We start from the raw sequence: 27,500 nt of genomic DNA on the forward strand, positions 1-27,500 counted from the left end.
CACTCCCTCGTCTTCCCCCTCTCTGAAAATGTTGTTGATAATAGTTACCGTTCTGTTTTCTGAGTCTTTCAGATCTTCTTAAAGGTTCTCCTTCGTTAAAACCATTAAGTTCATTAACTTGTTCCCCTATCTGCACCCTACCTTCACCATTCTCATCCACTGCATTGTTCTTATTCCACTCATAATTCCTAACATAGTCAGATCTATCATTTGTTTTAGGTTTAGGGTAACTAGTGTTATGTTGGTACTTGTAAATGTCCCTTTCTATTTTTTTAATTTTCCTCTTTATTAAATTTTCACATTTAGAATCAACCTCATTCCTTGTGCCAATTTTTTTTTCTTTTTCATCAGTAATTGTGAAAATTAAATCATTATTAATTTGTTCATTTAAAACATCAATTTCCTTGTTAATAACTTCTTTCTGCCTATCATTGTCCTTAGCCATGGCTTTTAATATTTCTAACCCACACCTGTTAAATATTTCCAAAAGTTCTTTGTGATATACACTGTCAGGTAATACATTATTTGGGTATTTATAAACCCTCAAACCCTTAGACACAGTCTCTTCCATTATACATTGTCTCAAATATGCATTTTCTATTGTCTCAAATATGCATTTTCTATGTCAAGTGTCCTATACCTTAACAAAATTTGGACATTTTAGTTAATTTTACCTATAAGAGTCATTAATTTGTAAAGTAGTACCTGTTTTGTTGACATTATTGTCCTTAAATTTAGCTGAAAAGCTCACTTGTAACCAGTCTTAAAGCTGAAGCATAAGTCCTTGAATTTTGTCCTGCAGGCAAGGATGAATAATTCCTGCCACTGGTAGAACCCAGGTCACCCCTCAAAATAGCTGGGGTCAGTAAAAATTCATTGCTGTTAGTTTCATTTCACTTATCATTACCAGAAATGTCTGTTTAACTTGAATCTACGTTATTCCCATTATTTTTGAACTGTTTTGATCTGTTCTGGTTCTAGGCTTCCTGGTTCCGCCCACCCAGTCCTCCTGCAATCATTTCCACCATGGATTGATCTTCTCACTCCTCTCAGCCAATCAGTTGCCTTAACTGACCAATCAGCTTTCTCGTTAATCTGACATTGTCACTACCGCTCCTCCCTTCTTTCTCCGAGCTAGATTCACAGTCCATGGCCAAAATAAACCAAGAAAATTCAAAAAAACAGCCACAAGGTACCGAAATAAGCTAGTAAATCAGTCCAAGGTATCACAAGACCAAGAATAAGCCAGAGTTCTTGTAAAATCCACTTTAATATAGACACATGAACACACACATTAAAAAAACAGCATTTTCATTTGAATCACCTCATCAGATGTGGGTCAGAAAACAAATAATGCCTTTTATAATCCTCTAAGAAGTAAATTAACCAATTAAAAACATCATGAATGCTCATGAATATTCATGTTAAAACCATACATAAAATAAAAATACTACAAACCATTGGAACCATTGTGCAAACTGTTCATAAATGTTTAGAAAACAATAAAATACATTTTACAAACTTGGTAAAATACATAAATGAATTTATAAAATCCTTACAATGCTTAAATAAAATCATTTCTGTTAAAATTAATGTAAAATGATTTTTTAGCACATTCTAGTGGTGAAAGTCAAAATTACATCTTAATGTGAAAGAAAAGGGAAAAAGCAAAAAGTACACTTAACAACTGATACCTTGTTTTGTTATCTTATAACTTAGCTGCCCTTAGTTTCAAAAGGGGTGCGAGGGAGAGATTCTCATTTAAACCTGGAGGAGATGTAGCTTGACGTGTTATTTGCCAACTAAGCTCTTTATATTCTATTTTCTTTTCCCATTGTCCCCCTCTGACATCTTTTTTAACCCTACCAAAATAAAAAAGGAATAATTAGCATTGACACACGTTAAAGAATGTTTAAAAAGGGCATTTGTTTCCTTCCTGTTCTGCATATCATATAGGTGCTCGTATATCCTCCTTTTTAGCTTACGTTCAGTTTTGCTCAAGTAAAAGGAATAACATACCTCACACAGAGCTGAATAAATGAGGCCATTTGAATCACAATTAAAATATCCTTTACTGCTTAGAACCACATTTCTACTATTTAAAATAACTTCTTCCTTGTTCATTATAAACCTACATTATGATCACCGCCCACATTTGTAGGTACAAACTTTCTTCCTACTATTTGCCTCCTTTTTGTCATTTTCTAAGGCATTTTTCATACTTTGTGAGTTTTTGTACACAAATTTCAGTTCTGTGTTGGTTATTTGTTCCAAATCAGTGAGGTGTTTAAATTTGTCCCACTCATCACTGATGATTCTCCTGACTACTCCACTGCTAGCGTTATATTCTAGCACCATTGCTTTACTAAACTGATTCTTCTGTGAGGAGTCAATACAATGGTTCTCAACTAAGGGCTGACCAACGATAGGTTTATATTTATCATTTCTGCCTTCCTGTACTTGTTTTATAATTTCTTCAAAAAACTCTTTTGGATAACCCCTTGCTGAAAACAATCCCTTGAGAAAATTACACTCGTTCAAAAAATCATTTGTATCAGAGGTCATGCGGCTTCCCTTACATACTGCCCTTTTACAATATTTCTCTTGTAATGAGATGGGTGAACACTGTTGTAATGCAAATATGAGTTAGTGAAGGTGTTTTTTCTATACACCTTTGAGTTAAACCTGTTATTTTCTTTATATATTTCTATATCTAGATATTGTAGTTTTTCGTCAGAAACATTGAAGGCAAATTTGAGAAATGGGGTAGTAGTATGTATAAAATCAACAAATTCCTGAATTCTGTTCTTGTTGTCCACCCAAAATATGCAGATGAGATCCAGAAACCTCTTATAGAGGCACATGCATACAGACACAGACACACACATATATATATATATATATATATATATATATATATATATATATATATATATATATATATGTATATATCTAATATATATATTTTCCCAGCACAGCATAGGAGGTAGCTACCCCCTTGTGTTCCACCTATGGCATTGCTCATTTATTTGATATACTGTTCTGCATGGATTGCGCACACATTCTAACAAGGACTCTGCCTTTTTGTGAACAGAAAGCTCTACAGTTCCATGAAATGCCATGTAGTGTTTAAGGCACATGACATTATACTATGTACTGATACTGCCCCTTGGGCACTTTGCATGATTAACATATGTTGCACACATGTGAGCTATATCACCTCTTCCTGAATGCTGACATTCCATAGGACCATCTTATAAAGGGCAGGCACAGTTGCTAATATTAGTTATATGATTACATGTAATATGTGCCCAGATGTAGTAAACCTCTACCCCTTGATACTGTGTTGCAGGTAAAGCTCGATACATGCAAGATCTCTTGCAAGTAATAACTGTATGGAGCCCAGAGAACAAGACAGAAATGCAGTTTAACACCAGACTTGCACAATCCTAGCCACTGTTGAATATGTGCTTGACATGTGCATACCCATGTCTGCCTTTCCTGCAAATTTGATTGGTCACCCAGCAAATAGTCAGTAGTAACAACTGGTGAATGTACAATGATTGCCTCCAACCTACACATGCAGTTGTAATTGTGCTGCTGATATAATTTTTGCATACCGCCAGATATGAGGGATGGAAGTCACAATTAGTAAGACTGCCTCTCTTTCCTTGTCACCAGAGGTAGATGCCTTTGAGAATCTGCCTGGCAATGCTGATTGCAACAGTAGGTACTTTATATGATATCTCAATAGTGATATGATTTATGCTGACCTGCATTACCTACCTGCAGGTATAGATTGTATAATGTATGTACCTAAATACGTATGTGCACACATGGGCGTGTGTGTGTGTGTGTGTGTGTGTGTGTGTGTGTGTGTGTGTGTGTGTGTGTGTGTGTGTGTGTGTGTGTGTGTGTGTGTGTGTGTGTGTGTGTGTGTGTGTGTATGTGTATTTATTACTTGTATACATATCGGTAGGAGAACAGCCCACTACAAATCTCCCCTTGATCCATGCCTACACATATGGTGTGAGACTCCACCGTATGCCCAAACTCACAATCCATCACCTTGTGTCAAATATGTACAAAAATTAGATCTAGTCCCGACTGCTTGGGTACCCCCATCACCTAACCATACCTGTGGACCTCAATAGGCTACCCATTTCAGTTGTATAGACATGCTGTTCCAACTGTAAATCTTATTATAATAGTTGTAACTGAGATTTGTCACTGCCTGTGCCATATGGGTAGAATTCACAGCCTTTTTAGCCCTGTGCAATACTATCCTTATGCGCATTGCCAAGCTATGCTATTGCATTTCATAGACAGCTCAATTGACCTATACATTACTCTCGTAAAATGATGGCATCCTCTCTTCCTAGCTGTAGAGATGTTCACCAAAGGAAATAGATAACAAGGATTATACAAATTAAGTCAATCAGAGAATGACATCCTGGTACAGGGACTCAGGACCCATAGACAATGCCTGTTGAAGATGGTAGCTGACCACCAGTCTCTGTGATGCAGCATATGTAACCCAGTCATACATGACATAAATAAATAAATAACCATGTAAGCCAGTTATCTAAAAACTAAACTGTTTTTGAACAAAAATAGTCTCTATCACCTCGGCCCACTGGCCCTCAAGGAGTTAATGAATTTCAATTCCAAACATCATTAAATACTAGTAACAATTAAATTAAGTTTTAAAAAAAGCAACCAATCAAATCATTCACAGTGTATCACATTAAAACTTTCTAATTATACTCCATACTCAGTCCAGCAGGTGTCAGTGTATCATATTTTAAAATAAAAACAGTCTCCTTATATAATAATTTATTTTTTAAAAACATATCATTTTGTGCTTTAACTTTCTCTAAAATAGCGTCCAATAAACAATTACTATTCCCTTCGTGTATTAAATTAAAATGCACTGCTAAAGGACTTTTCCCATTTATTGATTTTTATATCCCCTAAATGCTCTTGCATTCTAATTCTAAAAGTCCTTTTGGTGTCCCTTATATAAAAAAGGCCACATTTACTTTTCAGGGCATAATTAATGCTTTCAGTATTACAACAATAAATATCCCTAGGTCTGTATATGACATTATTAATATTACTAAAAAACTAATTATATGTTTACAAACTGAACAACTCCCACAAGCCCAGGTACCAAAACTTCTAGGTTCGATGGTTAACATAGATTCTGGTAAAGAGAAATGATTGTGGACTGTCTTGTCTTTAATGCTATGAGCTATTTTATAAGACAAAAATGGCCTATTTCATAAAATATTTGCAAAGTCTTTATTTTTCAACAAAAAGCCCACCAAACAATTTTATAATATCAATTATTTTGTCGGTAAGGACATTATATATTGTACCAAAATAAATGTTCTTATGTTCTATTTGCAGATCAGTGTATGGTGTAAATATATTCCCTAGGATTCTGCAAGCTCTGCACGGTACGCAGGAATAGTGCAAAAGCTGCTGCAGGCAATATGGCCAATGTGCGATCCAGGAATGAGCTCCCTGGACGTGCACAAACTCTCCTGCACTATTCCTGCATGGACACAGCCCCTGTATGCTAATTACCTGATTTGCTGTTGAAAACCATGCAAATGAGGTGAATTAGCAATCCAGGAAGCAGGCAGGCGTCCATGCAGGAGTGGTGTAGACTGCAGAAATGTATTCAGCCAGTAGCTGAATATATTTCTGCAAACTACAAAACGGAGGGATGACAGCTTGTAAAAAAGCATGTATTATAAGGGTTAGGCATGTCAATGGCCAAATATATGCCCAAAGGCATCAAGAATAGTTTCAAAACTATAACAAATAACTTTTTTTTGGCCGATTTTGGCCATTTAAGCATAGGGCAGTGGCATGCAAATGGGATCAGCCCAAAAATAAGAAAAAAAGTTGAAAATAACCTTTTAAACCAAAATCATATAATTCAAGGAAAAAAACTATCTTACACTTGTTGAAGGTTTACCAGTGGAAAAGTGAAGCAAATGAAGAAAAGACATCTGGTATTCCACCACAGCAAAAATCTACCACAATAGAGTCCTGTGTCAAACAGCAAGCACATTTAATGAAAAAAGTAAAAACAGCATTAAAATTCCATAGTGATAAAACGATAAGCGCTTTCAGCTATTTAGCCTTCTTCAGATCGTTATCTTTTGGTAGCAATGCTTAGTATTTATACTAAAAATTAACCAATAAGGTTTAAAATCAATTGACTTCTAAACCAGTTATGCCAATTCATTCTTAGTCTTTATTAGAATATCCAGTAATATTTCTTTGCACTACTAAGTAGCCAACAGTTATGATTTAAAATTTGCGCCAAAATTATGTTAATATACTATGTTGGCCCATCCTACTTCAGCTATATGCTAATATGCACTTCTCTGCCTAGTTTTTTACTGGCTATAAGTGCCGAATGTATCATTCCAATAGATTTTAGTTTTACATAGCTTCCCTTTTTTCACTTTGCTGCCATCCAGTGGCCAAAGTGTAATACTAGCTTTTTAAAAGTTTTTCAGAAGCATTTGTTTCCATTTTTTATTGCATGGCTTCCCTGTTTCCACTTTGCTGCCATCCAATGGCCAAAGTGTAATACTAGCTTTATAAAAGATTATTCAAAAGCATTTATTTTATTTTTCTTTGTTTATCATATATAAACTTACTATAATTAACTTCAACTAACAGGTCGCCTTTGTAGCATTTTTATATAAAATCTTCTTTTACAGTTATCTATTTCTCCAGATATACAAAACAATTCTTATCTATGACTACCAAACTATTAAAATATTACTGACACAGCCAAAAGCATTGTCACTATGTCAGCTCTGCTTCCGTCAGCACAGAAACACATAACTGCACATTACAATTTTATATCCTTTTACTACATAAATAGAGAGTCCATTACTCACTAAATAATCTCTAGATATATAAATATATGGAATGACATCCCTATTCACTGCCTTGATAGAAAACAATGTCCAAATATACCTGTTGTGGAGCTATCACTATTATGAGGTGAGAACATGCACACATCCTTGGTGAAAAGCAATATTCAATCTACAGTACTTTCCATATCAGAATTAATGAATATTATTGTACTTATTAAACTTATTAATATGCATGTTGTTTTGTGTATGATAAACCTAACAAAACTAAAATATATACATTATTGTTATGTCATAATATCAGCTAAAAGGAAAAAATATAAATATAGGTTTGATCTAAATAAACATAAAATATAAGTCTAGTGATTCTGAGTGGTGATAGTATCCCTTCTAGTTTTTAATATAAGTTTCAGTGGAACTATAGTGTTTAGTCCAGGGGACGATTTGCTCTCATGTTGATTATCCAAGAAGATATTTCATGTAGTTCAGTTCGATTATGTACATCTCCTCCTCTATTGGTCTGGATAACAGTTTCAATTGCTTTAAAAAGGAAGGAATGAGTCGGATGTCGTGTTATATGCACAGCTAGTGCATTGCTTGGTTCCTTTTGTCGTATATCTCTTAAGTGTCATAGTATATGATCTTTAAGCTTCTAATCTGTCTTGCCTATGTAAAAAGCATTGCATTGATGGCAAGTAGCCAAATACACTAGATGTGCTGTGGTGCAATCAGCTTATACATTGAAGTGATATTGTTTATTTCCATAAGTGGAGATAAAGACATTTGAACTGTCAATGTAAGGGCAAGCTTTGCATCTACTACATTTAAAAGTGCCCCTTCTGTCTGAACGTATATTTTGTGTGGTGATACCATCTCTATTGCATAGGAGTCTTTTTAAGTTTTTCTTCTTTTTATACTGAAATCTCGGTTGCTCTCCTACTATATGTTTAATTTTCTCATCCATTGTTAATATTGAACAGTGTTTTCTTATTGTATCATATATGTTTGTTGTCTGAACTATAAGTTAACAGACAATTTAACTGTGGAATATGGTCATCAGAAACAGTGGCTTGCTGTGGGGAAGTGTTCTTCTTGGAGAAATGAGGTTGGCCTCTGCCTTTCCTTATTTCCTGAAAATTTTGTTTGAGTCTTAAATTTTTATCTGAGTAGGACCTTTCCTTAAGGTATCTCCATACTTTGCACTGTTCTTCAACAAATTCCTCATCTTTAGTACATAATCTAGATGCCCGTAGGACTTGATTTTCATAGATGTTTTTTAAAAATATGTCCAGGGTGCATACTTTGTTTATGTAAATAATGGTTTCTCCAGGTGTCTTTCATATGGATGCTTGTATTTATTCCTTCCTTAGAATCTAAATGGACTTTTACATCCAAAAAATCTATTTCTTGATATGATGAACTTGCTTTGAATATAAGAAAATTGGTACTTCCATTGATGTAATCGATGTAGCTATTCAGCTCTTCCATCTTTCCTTGCCATAAAATAAAGACATCATCAACAAAACGACCATAGTATAGTTGATGTGGGAGCCATATGTTATTTTCTGAGAAGATGGTTTCTTGCTCCCATTCTGCTAGTACCAAGTTTGAATAACTATTAGCACATGGCGTACTCATGGCTACTCCCCATGTTTGTAAATAGAAGTCTCCTCCATAGATAAATATGTTATTTTCTAGAACAAGTTTTAGCAGAGCACATATTGGATCTTCTGCTATATTGTGTCTTCTTAGGAAAGTATTAATAGCATGCAAACCATAGTCATTAGGAATAACTGTGAACAAACTGGTAATGTCCATGGTTGCCAATATAAGATTTTCAAACACTGTCAAGTGTTTAGTTTGTTTGAAAAAATCACTCAAAAATTGGCCAGTGTCTTTCAGAACTGTCTTTGCAAATGGTAATGCCTTTTTCAACTCATTTTCTATAAACATAGATAGCGGTTCCGTTATCCATTCTCTACCAGAGACAATGGGTCGTAAAGGAGGATCATGTAAGTCTTTATGAATTTTGGGTATTCCACTTATACTAGGGTATAAAGGATGAGGTGTATCAAAAAATTCATATTGTTCTTGAGTAATACGTCTTTCCATTAAAAGTTCATATAAGATGCTACGAAATAGTGTAATTCTTTTTGAAACATCCTTCTTATTCAGTTTTATATGTGTGTTGGTCTTCCAACATTGTTGTCATTTTGTTCTTGTACCACTCAGCTTCCATTATGACTATGCATCCTCCTTTATCCGCTGGTTTTATTACTAAATTATCTGAATGTCTAAGTTGTTTTAAAGCTTCATTTTCTTTGGCTGTCATGCTATAAAATGAGCATTTCTTTTTATTGGTAGAGTTCCTGGTTTCAAAGAGCTCTTCTTCACATAGTCTTGAAAAGAGCTCAACCAATGGAGGATTTACTGGAGTAAAAGTGCTTTGCTTTCTGAGAGAGGGTTCGTAGGTGTTATTTTGACCAAAAAAGCATTTCAACAAGATGTTTCTACAAAAAATGTCTAATGTCTGTTATAAATTCATTCAAATCAGATGTCAATGATGGTATAAAGGTCAGACCTTTATTTAGTAAGGTCAAAGCTTCATGGCTTAGTTCTGTCTGTGAAATATTTACTACTAGATTAGATGGATTCTCATTCATTTCATAAATTTCTTGCGCTTCCGCTCTTGGCTCTGAGTTCTCTGAGTTTTGTAGTTGTTCTGTTTCATAAAAAACGGTAAAAGCCAGTTCACTGGTGTATGTACTACTCCATCCCTAGGCCTAGTTGTTGGTGTAGGGTCATTATGACCTATCAATGATGTATTCTCAGATGATGTTTCATGAGATGTAGAAATATTAGCATTGACTTCCAATAAGTCATTAGGAAAGGTATCTCTTTGTTCATGTGAACTAGTAGTTGGCATTTTCTGCGTAGTCAGATGCATGTCTTCTCACTGTATGTTTGCTCTTTCTATGTGATCTCCATTTTTTCTCATTGATGTTTTGTTTCTTCCTCCATTGGTGATTTCCTCTTTAGGCCGTTCAAAAATGTTACCATTCGCAAAATCTCGGTGGTCACGTGCCAATTTTTTGATCTTTTGTTGTTTCAATTTAATATCGTAAGTATTGAGATTATGTTGTAATCATTCCAGTTCATGTACTTGTTCTTCCTTTAAATCCAATTTCTCTAGTTCTTCTTGTTAATTACAATAATGGATGAGTTTTTATCATCTTCTGGTTTAAAAAGCTCTATAATTAATTCCATATATCTTTGGCTGGTGTCAAGGTTAATTGCTTGCCATTTGGCCAATAGTTCTGGGTATGCATTGCCAGATGAGGACAAGCATTTAATCTGCATCCCTCAAGGAACTATTTTATGATGTATACAGGCTTCTAGATGAAACCGTTGCCATTGTAGTCTTTTTAGGTGAAAGGCAGCATTTTCTACATCACATAAGATATTTCTAAAACTAGAGTCATCAGAAAGCACTGTTGTCAAAGATGTAGTTTCTTGATTCAAATTTATCTCTAACAGTGGATTCTGTGATTCACCTGTTAGCCGAGACATTGTATACATCTTGTTTTTTTCTTTTATGTTTGAATGAATATCAGCCATGGACAATGTAAGATTAGAACTACAACAATTCAATTCAAGGAAAAAAATATCTTAGACTTGTTGAAGGTACAAGCAGGGGATTTTCAGCCACAACAGTACCAGGATGTTGGACCATTTACACAGACCCATCAACAAGTGTCTGCAGATCCCCCTCCAGAATGGCATGAGTGTGCAAGAATATGTAGGCTGCGGACCACAGTACTGGACACAGCTTCATTCATCTTGTATTGTCCAGGAAATTACTGTTAGCAAATAAGTATATCTGTCAGTAGTTGATGACATAATACATCACAGTGTAAAACAGTACATAGTCTGAATATCTCTGCTAACACCAAAACCATGTAGCACAAGCAGCACAGACATGATTAGTTACAGTATCCCACTATCCTTTGCCCATTGTGACTCCATATTGTCAACCTATCTACAGATATCCTGCAGAAACAGGTTGCTAGCTGTAGGTTTAGAACACAAGTGCCTGCACTGGAGTACAACCTACCTGGAATGGATTCACACATTCGATACAAAAGGTCATACTGGGCATGCTCCCACACTTAAGAAATTAAGCTCATGTCTGATAACAACAGTGGACTATACTTATCTGACAGTCACAGATTTCTGTGCAGACACACCACATTGCATACCAGTCATGCTTTGCACACACATCGGATAGGAATACACACATATATCCAAGGGCAACATACTATAATAGGCCAAACATACACAAGCAGAGATGTGGGGAAGAGAGAGACAGACAGTGCCAACCCATCTTGAGGCCTGTCTCACCCACCACACATCCAATTGGCCAATATCACATGATATGCCGATGTCTGTCACTGTAAAAATTTGCTTCTGGTAGCCCTCAACACTATAGTGTCTGTGGTGCTTGTGATAACTGTGTAACATGACAGTACAAGTCATTATTCATCTAGCAGTCGTTTACACAGTCCTGTCAAATGTAAAGTTGTGTGTGACTACGTGTTGTGTGTGTGTTTCCAGAGGAATGGTTTATGGTCAATTCACACATACTGCACTCCCCATTGCCTTAGTTTAGCTAGCCTGATGATGTCAGTCACCTTGAAATACCCCTTTGGACAAGAATCATTCTTATAAGCTTTGTGGCACGTGCAATAAATGTGTAATATGATAGCATGATATACTAGTTAGGTAAGAGTTCTCATCCCAGACATAGCAACTGTGAAACTCTTTGTGTGTGTAGGGATCAATAATTTTGAGGCCATTCACAGATGCTACACCTCCCATTGCCCTACTTTAGCAAGCCTGCTGATGTCATTCACCTTGAAATACCCCTTTGGAGAAGGGTTAGCCTTATAAGCTCCATGGCGCATGTGATCACTCTGTAATGCTATAGTGTATAACATACTAGTTGGATAAGAGTTCTAATCCCAGACATGGCAACTATGAAACTCTGTGTGTGTATACAGAGTAATGCTTTTGAGGCCATTTGTGGTGCGTGCCATAAATGCAGAACAATATAGTAGCAGTAACTACACAGCTATGGGTTTGAATCTCATCTGTGGAAAGTGTATGTATGTGTGTACCTCAAAGTTTTTTGTCCCCAGTTACAGCCAGTACACTGCACTACAGTGCAGATATCATCTACCTTACAAGTACCTGTTGCGAAACCTAAGCTTTGTCAGGTCAGTGGTGCATGTGGTAAATGTGTAACATAATGGTCCATAAAGGTTGTTAGAGAGAGGTTTGAAACTCACCCCTGGCAAATATAAATGTGTGATTAGGGTAAAATTATTTTTGGGATCTCTCACCCACTGCATCACCCAATGCCAGTATTTACAAGGGCTGGTGATGTTCATCACCTTAGAAGTACCTTGGGTGTGTGATAAATGTAGTACACTGTAGTAGCAATACATAACTAGGTAGGGTATTGAATCTCAGTACTGGAAAGTGTTTGTGTGTATGTATGTCTGTCATCAGTATCCTGTGTAGAGGTTGCTGTGATTGTGTAATGACAGGATGCATTGTGGAGTGAGTTTTGCTAAATTATTATATTGAGGACCTACTATATGTCACAAAGTCCACATTACAAGGACAACAGATGTCAAACAGCAGAGAGGCTGGTGTAGACAATCCAAAGCCCTACATGTGACATTATCGATTGGTGAACAATATAGGCAACTCTTGTATTACTCAGAGAACACTCTCCACCAATGTCTCATACACAAACACACTTGGCTAGGCAACAACCACTATATTGGTAGATCCCTGCATATTGCATACAGATAGTAACCACAGTGTGATTGCATTGGACTACATCCCTCTTGACCACAAACACTGTCACTGACATCAGAATGTACTGTGATGTGTAACATCTCCTGACTGAGTGTGTGTTATCCAGCAAGTAAAAGGACATGGCACCCTGCTCCATCCCTACAGTAGGCAAACAAATGCTTGCAGTGGTCCTTTGCTATGTTCCCCACTGGATGCCTGCAACAACTGTAGAGTCTGCAAATGTAACCCACAAAGGGAATACCATGCTTTATACACATACCCTGTATGGACAGATGCCACTAACTCCACTGAATATCTGTATCATACTGTCAATATAGGTGCAGGCACAACCTCAGTTCCATAGCCAGGTCTCATCACATGAGGTCAGGAATGCCACATCAGATGATAACAATCTTTCCACACAACATGCCCCAGAGACACTGAGTACACTTCCACATGACACAGAACATGCATGTGGGACATGTGAACAACCCAGACACTGTCCATGTTATAGAATATAGATCACATACATGGCAAGCATTGCACAGCACTGGCCACCCACAATAGTAACCCAAATGAGTAGATAGTGAATACAATACCCACCTGTGTGGGCCAATCCAGGGACTACACCCCTGAGCCACACTGGAGTCCATTGGCATGTGGCCTGATGCCAAGGTATTCCCTTTGCCTAGCCTTGTACAACCCTCTGGCGCAGTCAATTACTACACACATGTGAAGCAATGAACCCATGCATGTCAGTACTGGGAAGTGTGTGTGTGTGTGTGTGTGTGTGTGTGTGTGTGTGTGTGTGTGTGTGTGTGTGTGTGTGTGTGTGTGTGTGTGTGTGTGTGTGTGTGTGTGTGTGTGTGTGTGCCTGTGTGTGTGTGTGTGTGTGTGTGTGTGTGCGCGCGCGCGTGCTCGTGTGTGTGTGTGTGTGTGGAGATTAATGATTTTGAAGCCATTCACACACACTGCAACTCCCATTGCCCTATTAAAGCATGCTTGCTGATGTCAGTCACCTTAAAGTAACCCTTTGGCCATGCATCAGTCTGATAAGCTCTGTGGTGCATGTGATAACTGCGTAGTACTGTAGTGTAACAAACTAATTTGGTAGGATTTCTAATCCTAACCCTGCCAACTGTGATAATGTGTGTGGTTGTGTCTTCCTTGACACCTGATTTTGTGGACAGTCACATGTACTACAATTCCCTTAACCCTCCTTTATCACTGTTGCTGATGTTACTTACCTTCAAAGATACCTTTGGACAGCTCTCCAACATGTACGCTCTGTGGCATGTGCAATAACTGCATAACAATGTAATAGCAATACATAGTCAGGTAGGGGTAAGAAACTTAGTAGTGGTAAGTGTGTGTTTGTGTGTGTATTATCATTGTCATGTGTGTGTCTTGGGGTGATTGTGTAGTGACAGGGTCCATTGCAGTGTGGATTTTGCCACCTCATTATACTGAGGAGCTACATGTCCCATTGTCAACAGTACAAGACCAACACTTTCCAAACATTAGAGAGATTGTTGTCGACAATCCTCAGCCATAAATGTGGACAGCCATGTGCAATTACTATATGACAGTATGGATTAGTACACAATATAGGCAACCATCATAATGCTCAGATACCACTCTCCACCCATGGATCATACACAAATACGCTTGACTCTCACTCTCCTACTCCCTTCTTTTCTTACTTTGTCTCTGTCTGTCTCTCTCACTCCCTCTCTGGTGGATGTGTAAAAGTACACCTGCTTTGCTTAGGCAGCAGCTTAAGTTTTGTAAGTGATGCTCATTATCAGCTGATGTCCTGTGCATGAATTGCAGTCCTCCACTAGCTAACTGCATGTGGAACAGCTGTGGTAGCCTTCCTATAGCCAATTGCATGGAAACATACTCCTATAACAAAGCACTTCATGGGGGTGTTGGCCCTTTTCCTTCACTGTAAGCAGGACTTCATGTGGGTGTTTGACAAACAGCATCACAGAGGGTAGTTGGACATATCTCTTACAGCATACACTGTGGAGACAGGCTAACAAACAGGAGAGGGATGTTCCAGACATGAGGACAGAATGTAAGTATTGCTCTTCTACATTTGAAGTAATGTTGGTTTAACCGAGTTTGTATGGATATGGCTGTTTTACATGATTTAATATCTGTCATGACGGTGTTATGTGGTTGGGGAAACTCTCACCTGTAGGGCTAACTGCAGACTGGCCAGTGTTTGGAGTCTTACATGTGTTGTGTTACTCACACATTTCCCATCTTTAGAAATGCAGTAGCATACTCTGAGGATTGCAGTCAGTACATGGTGACATCCATGTGAGTTACTGACTTCATATCCCTCAGAAGGCATATGTCACAACAAACCCTGTTGCACCAGTAAATGTATGAGTTTATCACAGCAACATGTCAATATTGGCCCTGTGTTTGTGCCTCCAGCCACAACTCTGTCAACCTTTGTACATATGTCATGCAGTAAAATGTGCATATGTTCAGTACATCATTATTTACTGACATCATACATGATAACAAGCCAGTAACATATCAGACTGCTACACATGTTATGTATATTAGGCCTTATATTTGAGGACAAAACCTGGATATTCTGTTGTAGTGCGTACAGTAGTGAGGTCTGTGTATTTATGGTGATTGTTGACAGAGTGTGTATGGTGAATATGTACCTTGGCTTGTGTACAGACTGTGGTAGATGTCATTGTTCTTGGTCCTGCTCTATCTGATGTTACAGTGTATGGTACCCTATCGGCGTACATGTTTGTAGGGCCAGACCAACACATGTCCCAAACCACAGTCAGGCATTGGAATACACTGTGTATTGGCCCAATATATGTAGGGTTAGAGTGTGAGTGGCACATATGAGGATTGTGTTGTTCACACAGTCCATATACTGCAATATTAAGTACGCTTACAACATGTGACTGTGGCTGTGTTCAGATTGGTTGTGAGTATGCACTTTCACATAGGTGTCTGTTACTCCATGGTGTTACATGCCTGTAGAGCATGCTATATTTGCAAGTACATATGTATTCCCTAATAAGAAATTTAGGCCAGTGTTGTGGCAGTCTGCCTGTAGTTTGCACAGTGCTTTGTGACATGCCTAGCAGCTCAGTGTATTTACCCAGTGTGATATTATGTCCAGATATTTGTCAGATGTACTGTTGCCGGGCCACCATAACTGTTGTGTATTTTTGACAAAGCAGTGGGATGCTGTACAGATGTATGTCACTAACTAGTGGGTAGCATGTGGGCTTGTGACTTCTGCTCACATAGGTGTCTATTACTCCATGGTGTTACATGCCTGTAGAGCATGCTATATTTGCAAGTACATATGTTTTCCCTAATAAGAAATGTAGGCCAGTGTTGTGGCAGTCTGCCTGTAGTTTGCACAGTGCTTTGTGACATGCCTAGCAGCTCAGTGTATTTACCCAGTGTGATATTATGTCCAGATATTTGTCAGATGTACTGCTGCCGGGCCACCATAACTGTTGTGTATTCTTGACAAAGCAGTGGGATGCTGTACAGATGTATGTCACTAACTAGTGGGTAGCATGTGGGCTTTTGACCTCTGCTCCTCCGGTTATTATGTGTCAGGACAGACAGGAGTGTGTGAATGCATATACTGTGTGAGCTTATCTATTCCAGTATTTTTGTGATATCCCCATTTACATGGCTGTAAATGTCAAGCTTGGTCCACGCGTCTTTCACTAAGGGATTCTGTTTATACCTCTGGACTGACCAGAGTGTGTCAGACTGTCTACATTTATTGGTCATATCTCTGCCGTATTCCACAGGATCATTGCTGTGATTTGTGTGGTACTACACTATGATGATCTTATGATGTCTGTCAGTAACTGATGGCGTACATGTCAATATCAGATGTGACTTCCCACACAGCATTTCTGTTAAGACAACTCCTGTTACAGTAGCAACAGTCTACATTTATATCTGCAATACTTACATGACCTTCTCTTGCACTAAGAGGTTGTGACTACTGGTGCTGAGGTATGACTCCATTACATGTTATGGACATATGTTATACATATATGTATATATATATATATATATATATATATATATATATATATATATATATATATATATATATATATATATATATATATATATATATATATATACATATATATATATGTACATGCATACATATATCTTCATATATATATATATATATATATTTTTTTCTTTTCCATATCCTTGTTATGTGTACACACATATTGTATTTACCTTCCCAGACATATCCCACCATATTTATCTAAAATGTGTTTATTTATTTATTTATTTTATTTATTGCAGTTGGTTTACCAGGATAGTCCATTGGGCCTCGAAGAACCCATTTTCAATGGAGTCCTGGGGAGAAAAACTCCAAAGCAGAAATAAATCTACATTAACATTGACAATAGTTTCTAGGTACATCATAGTAGAAGAACATAAGCAAAATCATTGTTCGTTAAAATTGATAGTAACAGCCTTGGTTCATGCTATAGAAGCAACAAACACAAACATAAAAGCAGATTAATGAGCAAACATAGATGATGAAAACAGTAGGTTATGGTATGAAAGGGCATATAGTAGAGTTGGTTATATAGTAGAGTAGGTTATGAGGGGTGGGTGCATGAGCACTCCCATAGAGATGCTAGGTGTGAGAAAAGAGATTTCTTGAAGGTAGAGTGGTTAGTGGTAATGCGGATGTTAGGTGGTAGAGAGTTCCAGAGGCGAGCGAGGCTGAAGGAAAGAAGGTTTTGCCTGTGGGATGGGTCGGTTTGTGAACTACTAGTAGATTTTGATTATTAGACCTTAGAACTCTGTTTGGTAGGTGCATTTTAAGGGCAGAAGAAAGGGAGGGACAGTTGGAGGGGTTTAGAATCAGTTTGTGGGCTAGAGTTAGTTGAGTGTAAGTGAGATAGTTGGGAAGTTCTAGCCATTTTAGTTTATGGAGGGAGATACAGTGGTGAGTGGAAGACCTATGGGAGGTGGCGAATTTAGCAATTTTGTTATAGCATGAGGAGAGCTGTTTTTTTAATGAGGACTGAAGATTTGTAAGTAGAGGGGCACCATAGAGGAGGGAGGGGATAAGAAAGCAAGTAGCTAGAGTGGATTTAGTGGTGGATGTAAGATAAGCATTTTGTCTATACAGCATGCCAAGTTTTTGATGTGTTTTTTTGATGTTTTTTTGTAGGTGGGAATTAAATTTTAGTTTGTTGTCGATCTGGACCCCGAGTAGTTTGGTGTCTGACACTATTTCAAGAGGCAAGTTATTTTGACTGGTAACTAAGAATGTGTTAATGTTGGGGGGGAGTGAGTTTAGAGGGAGTAAATAACATTAATTTGGTCTTTGTGGCATTGAGAGCTAGATGATTGTTTAGCATCCATTTCTCTGTCAAAGAGAAGGCATCTTGAGTAAGTTTTTGTAGTGTGGGGATAGAAGAGGCAGAGCAGATGATAGTAGAATCATCAGCATATTGGATGATGCTTGAGAGGTGGATTTGTAGAAGTCATTAATAAAGATATTGAAGAGTAGAGGACCTAGTATGGAGCCTTGTGGAACTCCAGTAGGGGTAGTTAGGTAAGAGGAAGTTGCTTTTTTCCATTTAACAGCTTGATTTCTGTTTGATAGATAGCTAGAGAACCAGTTCAAAGAGGAGGTAGAGAGGTAGAGTTTGGAGAGTTTTGTTAGGAGCAGACTGTGAGAGATAGTGTCGAAGGCTTTTGAAAGATCGAGGAGTATGGTAGAAACAATTTGACCTGAGTCACGGGCTTTGTTGACGATTTCAAGAAAGGAGAAGGGCAGTCATGGTGCTGTGATTAGGTCTGAAACCGTGTTGTGTGGGGGTGATAAGTTTGTTGTCTAGGAGATGAGGAAGGAGTTGGAGTTGTACACATTTTTCGAGAATTTTTGAAATGGGGGACAGGATGGCTATGGGGCGGAAGTTATTAATGTTGTTATTGTTACCACCTTTGTGTAATGGTATGATAAATGCTTGTTTCCAAATTTGGGGAATTGTGCCTTCTTGTAGGGAGCGATTAATTAAGATGCTAATGGGATTATATAGATATAACAACATACTGATTCAACAATATGTCCACTAACAAATACTACACAGTTGTAGAAGTCAAAGCAGTTGTTCACAACTATTCAATATGTGTACTGGCAGATATATTTGAAAAGACAAGAAATATCTTCATAGCTATGGTGGCTTAGTGGTTAACTGCTCTGACTATATTGTACGGGGTACTTGTTTCAAGACCTGCCAGGGCTGTATATTTTATTGCCAGGCAGAACAAGGACTGTTGGATACAGAGTGGTTAAGGCTATTTTGAGCAGCTTTAAGTGGGTTTGCATGGGTTTGTGTGACAGTAAGCATTGCTAATGTATGGTTACACATATAGGCGCTTAAACTGTTTCAGCTTCACTTACCAGTGCGCAAATATGCTTAGCATTTATATTGCAGTACTGCTGAAACCTGCTAAGCATGGCTCAGCCTGGTAACCAGTGATCCCATTCCAGTCTGATAAAATAGCAGGGTAATGACATCTTTAATAAGTGTATTGAATTTCATGTACATAACATGCGTCTATGTGCTGTCATTAAAGTAGCAAGGGGTGTGAGTCTACTGTCTGGAACACCTGAGTATATATGGCTTGTATGGCACTCTTTTCCATTTGAATGTGTTTCATACATGGGTAGTATCCCAGGTTATATGCAGTAACACTGGCATGTAGTGTATCATTACGTTACTACTGTTGACAGTGCTATTCCAAGTAAGAGTAGATTGCAGATTGTAGTACTGGAACCAAACTCCCCTGCATTCAGAGATGGGCTCTGCGTTCTGCCTATTGTGTTCTTGGTGTGTGAGCTGTGTGTCATTAAGTATTTGCTACTGGATATTGATCTGACATGTGGATATTAACTGTAGACTGCTGTGTGTATAGGACATGTCATTGAGGGCTGCTGTCATGTAGTAATGGCATACCTATCAGTGTCAGACATCTATCTGGCAAAACATTCATGCTAATACATAACCAGTTGGCTTGCTGATGTCTGTCTGTCCTCTCTACAGATGTGCAGATGTCAGGTGTCCATCTTGGCTGCTTACAGGCAATCTGACGTGTCTGCCCAGCTGTGTCATGCATGCCACAGCTAGGAATCCCCATCCTCTGTGCATCACATGCCATGGATACCTCAACTACACTACCACAGCCAACAGAACATGATTGGGTACAGGTGTCCAAGACAGACACTGGTCATGTTATGTAATACATGTCGCATACATGTCAATTGGAGGACCTCACTGGCCCTCTGCAAGAGGCAACCAGATGATTGGATGTTGCATTTAACTCTCACCCTGAGGATCACTCATGTGGCATCAGTTGATAGATGGCCTGCTGAAAAATGGCAGGTGGCATGATACCAGTGTACCCACAGCCCCTACTCTTCTCATCTCTCCATGGACAATATCCTGGTACACACCTAGGAACACCTGCACCTATGGACACCAGCACTGACAAATGTGTCAGTGTGCATTACTGAGAATAACAGTGTATGTGTTTGTAAACCGTAGTTGATAATACCCTGAGGGCCTTCACACCCACTACACCTCCCATTGCCCAAGGTAGATATGGCTACTGCTGCAATGGACATTACATGTACATTATTACACTCTTCACCCTATGGGCTACCTGGAGCTTGCAGTACCAGCACAACACTGTTGTACAAATGGGTTGATAGGCATGAGTTACCATCTGAGTCCTGGCAAGTGTGTGTATGTGTGCAAGTGTGTATATTTGTAGGATACAGCATTCTGAGGTCACATTCTCCTAATACAATGCACCTCGCCATACAGTATAAGGGATAGTGATGTTGCTGACTGTAGGAGAGCCATGACAAAGCATCACCCTAATATCCCTGTGGCATGTGCAATAGATGCATATCCCTGTAGTAGCACTCTTGAGATAGACAAGGGGTTGTATTGCAGTCCTGGTCAATGTGTGATTGTGGGTGTGTCAGAGTATTATCATGGGTTTCAGTGAGTACAATATCCAGCGTGGGGTGTGAGTGCTGGGTATACTATCTTTACACCATGGTACCCCCAGTACATGTCTCAAGGTCCACTGTATGGGGACCACTGTCACCATCAACCATGCAGGTAACTGATTACACTATCCAGCCTAATGATGCATGTGCTGTGTGCAACTTATCTGTAACAGAATGGCACACTGACAAGGTAGTTAGCAATGATAATCCCAGGTCTCTCAGATGTGTGTATGACTGTTATGTGTTTGTCAATGTGTATATGACAGAATGTCACACTATGTATTGTTCATAAGCAACCGGTGCATGCCCCATTACCATACTGTACAAGTCCTGGTGATGTTCTTTACTTAACAAGTAACCTGGGACACACCTCATCCTAAAAGCTGTGTGGTGTGTGCAATTAAGGCCACACACATTAGTAGCAATAAGTACCTAGGAAGGGGTTCTACTCTCAGTGTCACCAAGTAAGACTGTGTGTGTATGTGAAGGGATATACTTCAGTTTGCAGAAAATACATGTCCCAGGAGGTCATCTGTCCAAGAACTGACTGGCAAATGCGAACATTTCACAGGTATCATCTTGTTGAAATTCATTCCATCAAAACTAGAAGTAGATGTGTAAATACCCTCTTCCCCACTGTATACCTGTACAGTGATACTGGGGTTGGTAAATATAGCTGGGTGTAGATCTTGTGGACACAGGCACCATCATTGTGGTTATTGTTGTGTGTATCCCCCTCTTAGTCAGCTGTAATACTGTACAGTTTATGTTAACAGGTTAAGTAGTTGTCAATCACACTATCTGTGGTTCTACACCACCTCACACCATCCAAAGGGTAGAGCTGTGCCACCCACACCAGCACACCTATGTTTACCAAGTTGAGGATTGCACTACATTGGGGAAGGGGACATATATCCTGTCAGTACCATTGTCAATGACATTAAACTAGCAGACTGAATATTTCCCAATGTGATGTCGTGCCTATTATGGCTTGATGGAATTATATAGGCTAAAATGAGTTCCCTTCAAAAGTACATCCATCCATGTGTACAGTATTCTCTGTGTATTGCATCATCATCAAAGCCTCTGTGTGTGTGTGTGTGTGTGTGTGTGTGTGTGTGTGTGTGTGTGTGGTGTGTGTGCATGTGTGTGCGTGTGTGTGTGTGTGTGTGTGTGTGTGTGTGTGTGTGTGTGTGTGTGTGTGTGTGTGTGTGTGTGTGTGTGTGTTATACACAAACATGTGGTATGTACCACCCAGTACACTTACCATTGTTCACTGTAGAAAGGCTGCTGACATCAGCCACCATGCACTCACCTGTATACACCCCTCAGAACTATCAAGCATGTGGCACATATACAGACCTGTGACTTGTGATCAGCTTTTCCCAGGATATGGCACAGTCAAGGTGTCACCACAGTGCCATACCCCTTGTAGGAACCAACAGCAGGCCAACATCCTGCTGACACATCGACACCTACAACACAAATGGAATACATTATGCAGACTACAATCACTCAGTGTTAATAACAGCTATAATGCATCATGGCTGGACAGCTAAACATCTTGATATGTACGCATTAAACTTTAGTGCTGAAAACATGTTACACAACATTACATTGGTATGCCTTAGTACAGTCACCCTGTGCATCAGAACCATATTAGCCTGAGCCTGCATCAATGTCATGGATGACATGGATGTGGCACAGGTATCACCATATGCACAGGGTGTGCTGGGGGTTTGCCAGAGACCAAGGCTGAGCCATTTGTTTGACATCATGTGTGTGTGTTAGGGGGTTTCATTATTAATTGGGCTGTGCAGATGTGGTGTGTGTAAGTATGGGTTTGCCCTAGCTTTGTTACTAACATTTGTGTATATGCATGCACATAGTTCTGCCATGTGGCTGCCCTATGCAGTGGCTTGTTGAACTGCTGCAAACAGTACCTGGCAGGGTGTGCAGTTCACCATCTCCAGCCATGGACATAAGAACTGTGCCTGCCAGGGGTTCTACGGGCATTACCAGGTACAAGACAAGATATGGTACTCTCCCTTGATAATGACATATGTCCACTGGATCCAGGTCCATCTTGGGACTGGCCAGGGCCATGTGCACGTGGCCTGCTATGTTGTGGTTTGGACAGCAACACCCCTGCAGTGCTGTTGTTGGTACTGCCACTATGGGAGCAGCTCTGATTTGCTGCACATCCATGTCAACCTCCACGTGATGGTGTTGCTGACCTACGTCCACGTGTCTGTTGCACTACTCCCACCATATGCTCTTGTATAATGTTCCATACATGCCTGTGCCTCCATGACAGCCTGAAACATGCATCTGGTGACACCAGCTGTGACATTTCTGCCAAGGGGCATGATGGCCAACAGCCCTCCAATGAGCACCCCTGTACATCTCCCTGTGTGGTACCTCGCCAGGTATAGGCTATGGCTGCTGTATCCAGAAACACTTGCCATAGTCAGTAGACTGTCTTGTCCCATGCCACCACGCACCAACTGTCCCTCATCTATGGCCAATGGTGATAGGGTATGTATAGGCAATGTGTCTGTGTGCAGGAATGGGGTGGATAACAGTGGGATGTCAAACGATGGCACAGCTTCAGCCCCTGACAACCCTGTCTGTGCCTCAACACACCTATCATTATTTTCAGAGTCTGTATGGACACTAACATCAGTTTGCCTGCAGGAGAGACCCTGACCCCCCTCGCCACCTGTGAGTGGAAAGAAGACATGCACTTTAAGACCTATAAGTCATTGCTTAACTCTACACACACACACACACACACACACACACACACACACACACACACACACACACACACACACACACACAAACACTTACAGGTGAGGTTGCACAAATATATTACACAGACACCTCTCATTACCCATCTGTCAACATGCATGACATATGGCACTCAACACCATTCACTGCAGCTATAGTCAATCCCTGTTACCAACATTATACATCTCTGTGATACATAAGTTGTGTTAGCAGGTGATGCCCCTTCCCCTGGGACACACTGCATCCATGTACACAGTATTGCTGTGCACCTGTTCAGCACCCTGACATGTACTGTGCACCATACCTCACAGGTGTACATGCCATTGCTGAATGTGTATATGTGTGTGTCAGTTATGTTTTCTCTGCTGTTCACAGCCTCTATGTATTTGTCTGACACATACCTGGGATGAAATGCAGACAGATGTTGATAGTGAATGCCTGATGTCTGATTTGCAGTTCTCATCATCAGCAGTGCATGTATGAGCAATAAAATACAATTACACTGACAACCTGCAAAGCTTACTGTGGCTATGAGGAGTGTACACACCCTTATTGACATGGCACCCTCTTCCTTGATATGCCAGAGGGCCAAAATACTGCATATGTCAACATTACACAAATCTGATATGTGACATATGACCTGTGCAATCAAATGCAGTATCAAACAAATGTGTTAGTTGTGCAGATGCTGACTGAGATGCATACAATATGTGGTTGGATAAGGATGCACACCCTTAACATGATGGTTTGTTGCATCAAATGTTAAGTGTACTACAACAGTCACTATTCCTGGACGGGGTATACTAGCATGGCCCATCTGCATTTGCCAATATTTGCCACTCTGCCCTACAAATGTTCCCCAACTCTGCAAGATTGCAAGATCAACTCATGTGCACAGCTCTTGGAGGTCACACAGTACCTTCACTATTGCTGTGGAGTCAGGGTTATGTCTGCCACAATTCATGACCTTGACTGTGTGCAGATACAGCCATTCTTAGTGAGCTTTGGATGCCTGCTTCTGCTCACTGTTGTGTTTCAGGATGACACCCCTCCTCATCCTCAGCCTTTTTGCAGATACATAACAAATATGGGCCACACGAGTGTCATTTTGGAGTGTCCCAAATTCAGAACACCAGCCTAGTCCCTGCTAATGAACAGCAAACATACAGGTGTACACTGGCACCAGCAAGGTACAGATGGGGATGGTGGGCCTGAGGAGGAGTGAGGTGTTGCTTGCGCAGCACATCTATCTTAATTGATAGTGTCTGTAGGTTTCAAACTTGGCCTTGGCACACCATTACACATTGCAACACAATCCTTTGGGGGACTTTTGATGTTATGCATATGTTACCTGTAGACAGCCCTGGCTGATGTTTCCTGTGAAACAACTGCCCCATCTGATTACCCTAACCCATAGGCCACACTTATGCAGAGTCCAGGCGATTGTAGGCACAGGTACTGCGCAGCCAGTACTTGCTAGACATTCCTGCAGCTCCCTCAGTGTTGTGACATGTTTCTAGGCAGCATCCATAACCAGTTTGCAATATGTGTCATCATCTGTCTTGGATGGCCATCTGTTTATTCTCTACATTAATGTTGTCCCATACTTCCTCAACACATACATGACTGTCTGCACTGTATGGCATGGTATATGCAATGGTGAGGTAAGGCTATATGTCCTACTCCTGCATGCTATCTGTTGGGTATGGGATCCATTCCGTGGCTTGTAAGATGTGTGCAAGCCATGGCTGCCTCTGTTGCAGGGGAGTGGGCAAATGTAATGGACATACATCTTGGTCAGCAGACCATTTCTTGGTGTGACATTGAGGACCTGTACTTGATGGAAGGCACATACTCATGAAGAGTGAATGCTGTCCGTACCTCAAAATCTGCTTCCACAATATGTTATTTGGAGTTTGTGCACACATATGCTTGCAGTGTTTGTTAAGGTATGCATTCCCCATATTTTCTGTGCTAACATAGGATTCCATATTACACATTCATTGCTCATGTTAGGACCACATTACAGGTTTTAAGGGTTGTGGAATGTGGTACTGTGATATGCCGTTGTCTAGATCTGTAACAGTTGCCATTGTAATAGTGGTATATACACTGTTGTAGCACTGTATAAGGGTGATGTTTCAGACATGTTCCTACTTTAGGCCATTTGTATCACCATTATGTTTATCTCTGTGCACATGTCTTGCAATGACAGGTTGTTAGTTATATTGCAGGACTCTTATATATCCTTCAGATATACCACCATGGTGACCACTGTGATGCATTGCAGTTAACAGCAACAGTAAGTGAACATGTACAGCATGCATTATGGGTAGGTGTGCTAAATGTGTGCATGGCAAATGCCATGGCCATAACATGGCCGGTGTATTGGCAAACCTGAACAAAACACCATACTCACCAGCTACAGGCTGCTGCCCCAGAGGTATACCAGAGGGACCTACATAGTTGTGTGAGAGATGTGATGCCAGTAGCCACACCTGTGGCATTAGTACAGGGTGGGAGAAGCATTTATTGAGGTACAGAACACACACTATGATGGCTTACATCTTGTCATTCAGTGCTGATCTGCACAGTTGACAGGTATGGCCCACTGCCCAGAGGGCCAGATGCTATGTCAATAGCAGTTGCTCAGCAGGACATCATTACAACAAGTCTTGATGGCACATATAAATGTTTCCACATCATCTATCCCATTATTACAGACCAGGTACTACATTCAATTACATGCATATATGTTTCACATACCTGTTGTAGTATTGTCCTATTTTCTATGTACACTTCATTTGTCCCTTGTTTTATATAATTTTGTTTTGGTTTAGTTTGCAGTTGTATTTCTTTATTTTTTCTGTCTCTCTGTCTCTCTCTCTCTCTCTCTCTCTCTCTCTCTCTCTCCACTACAGGGATTGAGCTGCTTTTAATAGATTGCAGCATGGATTTTGTAGGTGATGCTCATGATGAGGTGATGGCCTCTGCACCAATCAGTGTTCACTACTTGCTAATTGCATGCAGCCAGCTCTGTAGTACTTCCAATTACCACTGTCATGGCAAGCCACTACTATAAATTACTACATCATGTGGGGGTTGGCAATTTACTTTTCCTGTATGGAAGACATCCTTCCTGTGTGTGGGCAGCAGTGTTGCAGACAGCAGGTAGCAATACCTCTTACAACAAGACTTGCAGACACAGGCCAACTACATATTCTTATAAGGATCCAGACCTACGGACAGTGTGAGTATTGTTATTATATGCATTGAATACTGCTAGTTTTACAAGGATTGTGTGTGCATGCTAGTTTTGCATGGAATGAAATCTGTCTGCATAGCTCTCAGCTGTGTGCCTAGCCACATGATGATCAGAGGATTGGCTGTTATGGTTTGTCTGTTCACCACACAGGTCTTGTCTCTGATATATCAGTGGCATTCTCTCTGTTTAGTGCTGTCAGTACATGGCTACATCCATTTGTATTCCTGAGTAAGGGCATGTTGCAACAAATCTTGTAACACCAGCAACTTTCACAGTGTATAACAGCAATATTGCAAATATGGCCCTGTGTTCCACCCTCTGTCCTCCAACTATGTGCCATGTTTTGTCCATATGTCATGCAGTAAGAGGTTGTTAAGTAGTGACCTATCATTATTTAGTGCTGGCATTCCTTCTATCATTCAAGTGATGTTGTGGACTCCCACACAAATTGTGGGGTAGGGTCCATATATATGAGGGCAGCTAAACATGTGTGACCTTGTACAGTCCAGCGGTCAGTGTACGTAAAACACTGTTATATTCCCTTGTAAGTCATTTTATGTGGGAGGGGTATGCACCATTTTTAACCTAGGCTGCT

This window comes from Protopterus annectens, chromosome 5.part1 (genome assembly GCF_019279795.1).
Source record: "Protopterus annectens isolate FY-2018-M chromosome 5.part1, PAN1.0, whole genome shotgun sequence".
Lineage (NCBI taxonomy): Eukaryota > Metazoa > Chordata > Ceratodontiformes > Protopteridae > Protopterus > Protopterus annectens.